The sequence below is a fragment of the Nicotiana sylvestris genome, chromosome 8, assembly GCF_000393655.2.
Source record: "Nicotiana sylvestris chromosome 8, ASM39365v2, whole genome shotgun sequence".
NCBI lineage: Eukaryota > Viridiplantae > Streptophyta > Magnoliopsida > Solanales > Solanaceae > Nicotiana > Nicotiana sylvestris.
Window position 1 is genome coordinate 212,283,198 of NC_091064.1, and position 6,324 is coordinate 212,289,521.

Genomic DNA, 6,324 nt, shown 5'->3' on the forward strand with positions numbered 1-6,324 from the left:
AACTGAGAACTATTCTTCCAAATTCATTCCAAATACCCTGAAAACGAAAACCAACGATTTACATAAGTTATAATACATCACACGGGGCAAGTCATGCCTGAGAACTGGCGAGCAAAGTGCAAAAACTCAAACCGACCGGTCGGATCGTTACAAAGGATGGTAGAGAAACGAATGTGTGAGAGTAAGCTTGTCAAAAGGTGACTCGTAATATCTATGAAAGAGTCTAGTATTAGAGTTAAAATTTTAAGATTATTTGTGAAGTCACTCAAGCTTTAATATGTTCCTTTCATTACAACAAATTTGATTATTAGTGATAAATTATTTTGTCACCTAAAATTCATATTTCGTCACAAAAGATATTTGGTGACAAAAAAAAAATTGTCAATCTTTCGTCCTTAAAACACCGTCACTAATAATATACAAAGACAACTTTGTGTTTCGTTACTAAATAAAGTTATATTAACTACGAAATTGTTTTTTGTCCCTAAATTAATAGAATTTATGACGAACTTGTTCGTCAAAAAAATACAAAAAATTCGTAGTTGATAATGCATTTTCGTCATTGAAAAGGTCATTAATGCCGACAAAACTGCTTTGTCACTGTCTATTTAGTTTAATTAATGACGACATAAATTGTCTATAAAATTATATATATTTCGTAGTTGAACAGTTGCAATATCGTCACTAAAGAATGCCTTTTATATACAAAAAGATACTTTGTCCCTAATTGTATAAATTAGTGACAACTCTGCTCTTATAAATAAGGTTTACAATTACATAGTTAAATTATCATTTCGTCACTAAAAATATTAATTTTACTGACAAAACAAAAACGTTACTACAAATCATCATGATTAGTGACAATTACAATTCTCAAAAATACAAAGATAATTCATTGTCAAATAAAATATTATATATTATTGATAAGAAAATTCTAGGACAAAGTCTATTTTTTGTCGCATTTATGACGAACTAATGTCCTTCAATAAAAGTATGATTGTCTAAAAAAATACAATGTAATCACTACCTTGATTGATCTCCATTTACCAACTAGGATTTCTAGTATCATCTTTTCTCCCGAAGAGTTCTTTATTTCTCAATACCCTTATTTTAGTTTGTCCACAACCTTCCTTGATTCCAAGTGAATCTGCACGTATTTATAAAAAAAGTCAATTCAAAATACTATTTAACATATATACTAATATAGATATTAAAATGCAAAAAAATATGGAGCATATATATTAGTAGTAATTTCTAAATTACAACTCAACTTTATCATTACAGCTTTAACATAAGTGAAAGTTCACTGAAGTATATCAACATAATGTTTACATCCTGTGACGACCCGGTCAGTCGTCTCATGAGTTACCACTCCATTTCCTCCATTTTAGCTTCTTTACACTTCGTTATCCGTGTTTTATGGGATCGAGATGATTAGTTCTGAGTTCGGAGATTTAAAATCAAATCAATCCTTCAACCATGGATACTATATCAAATTAAAAATAATACTTTATAGAATAGTAACTAGTAGTAAATTTACCTAATTGATTCGAGAGTTGGAAAAACTAGGTTGCAGTTGACCCCCAAAATGTTGAACAAGAAAATCCATTTATTGGAGCTGATAATAACAAGAAAAACAGAATGATTAGAATATAAAAATCAAGAACAGTAGGAAGGTGATAGTAATACCTACTACATATCTCACTTGAGCACCAAAATGGAGCTGATAATGGTTTTCTTGTCCCTACTTCCAAGCATCTTACACACAATGACTATAATTTTTCTTCATTGCAAATGTAACTACAGTTGATTGTAAATTATTATTGCATATAAATCACATAACCAGAGTATAAGTCCAGAAACATTAAAGTGAAACAAAAATTGTGAGGGGCTCTTGGACTTGTTATATTTTGTTCACCTTCACTTTCTAAGAGACTAAATTGGAAGCAACTATTTCAATGACTGTAACTAATGATGCAAAGTACAATAAAATTTAGCGGAAAAGAGGACTTAAAACATTAATAAGAATTAGCCACTTCCAAATCAATCTTTTGCATTTATACCCTATTTTATGCATTATGCAATTAAAAACAGAAAAATGGAAGAATAAAAATAGCATTTTTCAAGAAAACAGAGATACAATCCGAAAAGATTCATCTAAAAGCACTTGATGATTAAGAGATAATCCAATGGTGGCGATGAGCTTGTAGAGCAAAAGTGTGATAACAACTGCTGCTAAACCTCCTCCGAACAGTGCCTAAGGATCTCAAGAATGAGATTTTCTCAAAATATTATCTTTTCCTTCTAAAAATAATCCTGATATGAATTGGTGATTGGTGTTAACTTTCAATTGTAATCTATAGCTAGACTACTAAGCTTATAGAGAGAGCTGTCAAAGGAAGACCGATGGCAATTCAACTCTGGCTTATAGGATACCTGATTCCAAGTTTACTAGAAAAGTTATGTCGGCATAACTATTATAGTTCTAACTTTTCTAATATGGATGACTAGTACCTAGTAATTGGCAAAGTATAAAATAAAACTATGAACATGTTCTGCAATTATAATAAGTTACACAAGATAATTTTGTTTTCCTCATATTTTTAATCGGAATACACATTGCAAGTTCCATCGTAAACTACCAAAATACACTAAATAAAGTTAGAAAATGTTGAAAGTAAACTTTATTCTAAAAAACTGAAAGATTATACTTCAAATATATTCAACTACTCAATACTCATCTTGATAAATCATATGCTTAACAAGGAAATACCAAAAAGAAATTCAGGAAGAGCTAAAGAAAGAATAAAGATTTCTTGAACTTACCCACTACCCATATCAATACGATAGGGGAATTCTGGAAAGTGAAAACTAGCAAAGCAAGGCATTTGTCATATTCACATAAGAGCATGATAGAGAAATTCTTAAAATTAGCATAAATGCTCGATTCGTGTTTACCCTATTCCTCATTTTCTCAAAAGCAAGATGGTTATCACAAATTAAAATTACTTACTTACTGAATAGAAAGACAACGATTCAGAGCAAGAAACCCTAACACAAACGTTGGAGTAAAAAGTAGGTGTAGCTGCTTTATACATATCTTCGATGGACTTTGGATGATTAAAATCTGCTAAAAAACACAAAAGGAAGAACAAAAACCCCTAAATAAATAAGATTGTAAAGAATTTGAGTGATTGTTTGAATTCCTAAAATAATTCTTCAATGTAAATACAGTAACAAAAGAGGAGATAAATTAACCTTCAGATGTAATTTAAATTTTGAGGTGGGAACATGCTTACCGAAGAGAGATACCAAACAAAGATTTCAATTGTAACAGTCTAATTGAAAGGAGAAAACCTAGAGCCAAAGTGAAAAATAAATGAGGAAATTTTTTCTTTTTGCCGCGTTTGCTTTTTGGCGGAAAGTTGAAAAGAAACAAAAAAAATTACTCCAAAAATTAGGTACTAATTTTTATTCTTCAATATACAAGTTTATGAGTTCCTACAACTAGCTTAAGTAAATTTATGATTATAATTAATTTTACCGTCAAATATTTATAAAGTTTTAGTAAATTATCTAATATATATATACTGCCACGGTAGCCCCTGAATATGCGTAATTAGTTGTAGAGAAAATCAAGTGTTTCACCAACAATACTAGACATTTTGGCAACAATAAAAATGTATCGTTGCCAATTTATTATATTTAAAATTTTATTAAATAACCAACAACATATGTCATTCAAATTTTTTAACTACAGTCAAACCTCTCTATAATAATATTGTTTGTCTACATATCCTTTAGCGAAATGATTATTATACACTTGTAATATTATTTTACATTTAGATCTTGTTTGACTGTTATATACAAAATTATAAAAATGGTCATTTTTCCAAACTTTTTATGTAATAAAAGAAAATAAAATATTTAAATTTAAAATCTCAGAAGATATTCATATTTTATTAATTAAATTTCAAAAAAAGCTAATGTATTATTAAAATCCATAATAACTAGTTTTATTGTACCTACAAACAATTAAACTCTCTAATACACATATATATTGGAGAACTAATTGGATACAAAAAAATTCAAATTTAATGAAAGAAATCTATAATTGTGCTTTTACTCTCAATCCTCACCATGCAATCAATAATAGAAATGTGCACGACATCACCCTTCATGCTTTATCACTCTTCCTTATCATATGAATAGCATAAATGTGCATGACATCACCCTTCGTGTTTTATCTCTCTTCCTCGCCGTATGTATTAATATAAATGTAAATGTGCATGACATCACCCTCCGTGCTTTATCACTCTTTCCTCACCATATGCATAAGTATGAATGTGCACGGTATCACCATTCGTGCTTATCACTCTTTCCACACCCAAACAATAGAAACAATAACATTCCGGCAAGGGAATCAACAATAGAGACAATAACATCCCGGCAAAGGAATCAACAATAGAAACAATAACATCCCGGCAAGGGAATCAGCTATAATCAATCTCGTTTCAACAGTTAACTTCACAAAAATAAATCTCAACTTGAGCCAATACTCAACAATGGTCAATTACAAAGAAATTATCATAAGTCTTGTTCAACGTGGATAATCATCAATTTAAGCATGGACAGTACATAATAAGAGTCACAACAGTCACAGTATAAGACTCACAGGCATGCTCGACACCAACGTATAGATATTCGTCACCACATCTATACGTCGTACTCAACACTAACACGTAGCAAACAAGACAACAACATATATTCCCTCAAGGTAAGGTTAGGCCAAACACTTACCTGGATTCCACAGCCAAAATCAAGCCTCAAATATCGCTTTCCCACTATATTTCACCTCCAATTCACTTGTATCTAGTCATAATTAACTTAATAACATCAATAAATGCTAAAGAACTCAAATCCAATACTTAATTATAGGGTTCCCAACATTTTTCCCAAAAAGTCAAAAATCAATCTCGGGCCCGCTTGGTCAAAACCCGAAGTTCGGACCAAAACCCGATTACCTATTCACCCCCAAGCCCGGATATGCAATTGATTTTGGAATCCAACCTCAATTTGAGGTCTAAATCCCCAAATTTCCAAATTTCACCCAAAAACATCCAATTTCCCATGAAAATTCCTAGATTTTGTGATGAAATATTGTAAAATGATGAAGTAGATTGAAACAAATGAGTTAGAGATTGTTTACCTATGATTTGGGGAAGAACTTTTCTTTGGAAAATCGCCCATGGGAGCTTAGAGTTTGAAAATTTGAAAGAATGAGTTGAAATCCCGTCTAAAACTCTTTTTGAACAATCGCAGTTATCGCATTTGTGATATTACGAACACCGCAAATGCAAACATTACATCGCAATTGCGAAGAATGCTCAGGCCTGCTATTATCGCAAATGTGAACATTTGCTCGCAATTGCGGCCTGATGTTATCGCAAATACGATGATGAACTTCGCAATTGCGAAGGTCCCCTGCTCAGCCTTTTTATCGCAAATGCAAAGGGTCTTCGCAAATGCGAGCATCGTAGCTCGCATTTGCGAGCCAGGCTTCGCAATTGTAGACCTGAAACACACCAGCAATTTTTCTTAAGTTCAAAACAATCTGCGGCCTATCCAAAACTCACCTGAGCCCTCGGGGCTCCAAACTAAACATGCACACAAATCTAAAAACATCGTATGAACTTGCTCATGCGAAAAATCACCAAAATAACATCTTAAACAACGAATTTAGCATCAAAATCATTGAAATTCTCAAGAACACCTAAAGTTACTATTTTCACAACCGAGGGTCCGAATCACGTCATATGAATTTCGTTTCTTACCAAATTTTACAGATACAACTTAAATACCATATTAAATATGTACCGGGCTCCAGAACCAAATTACGGGCCCGATACCATCAAATTCAAACATTATTCAATTTCTAAACTCCTTATATTTTTCAGTTAAACAATTTTCTTCAAAAATTCATTTCTCGGGCTAGGGACCTCGGAATTCAGTTCCGGGCATACGCTCAAGTCCCATATTATCCTACGGACCCTTTTGGAGCGTTCAATTACCGGTCCGGGTCCGTTTACCCAAAAATATTGACCGAAATCAACTTAATTCAATTTTAAAGGCAAAATTTAGCATTTTTCTCAAATTTTCACATAAAGGCTTTCTGAATATACACCCGGTCTGCGCACGCAAATCGAGGTGAGAAAAAATAAGGTTTTTATGGCCTCGGAACACAGATTTAACTTCTAAAACAAGAGATAACCTTTTGGGTCTTCACCATTTACGAACTTAACAATTGAATCTTTTATCTCAACC

General features: G+C 32.1%; 1 long non-coding RNA gene across 4 annotated transcripts; it reads right to left on the reverse strand.

The window, feature by feature from the left end:
- Nucleotides 1–870: 870 nt before the first annotated feature.
- Nucleotides 871–3,410, reverse strand: LOC104213268 (uncharacterized). 4 transcript variants are annotated; one of them, XR_011401577.1, is made up of 4 exons: nucleotides 3,300–3,410; nucleotides 3,018–3,127; nucleotides 1,541–1,618; nucleotides 871–1,147 (listed from the first exon to the last, which is right to left on the reverse strand). It is a non-coding gene; the product is annotated as an uncharacterized lncRNA (long non-coding RNA). The 4 variants fall into 4 exon arrangements; XR_707595.2 differs by having other exon boundaries at nucleotides 3,014–3,127; XR_707597.2 differs by having other exon boundaries at nucleotides 3,014–3,130.
- Between the last annotated feature and the right edge of the window lie 2,914 nt (nucleotides 3,411–6,324).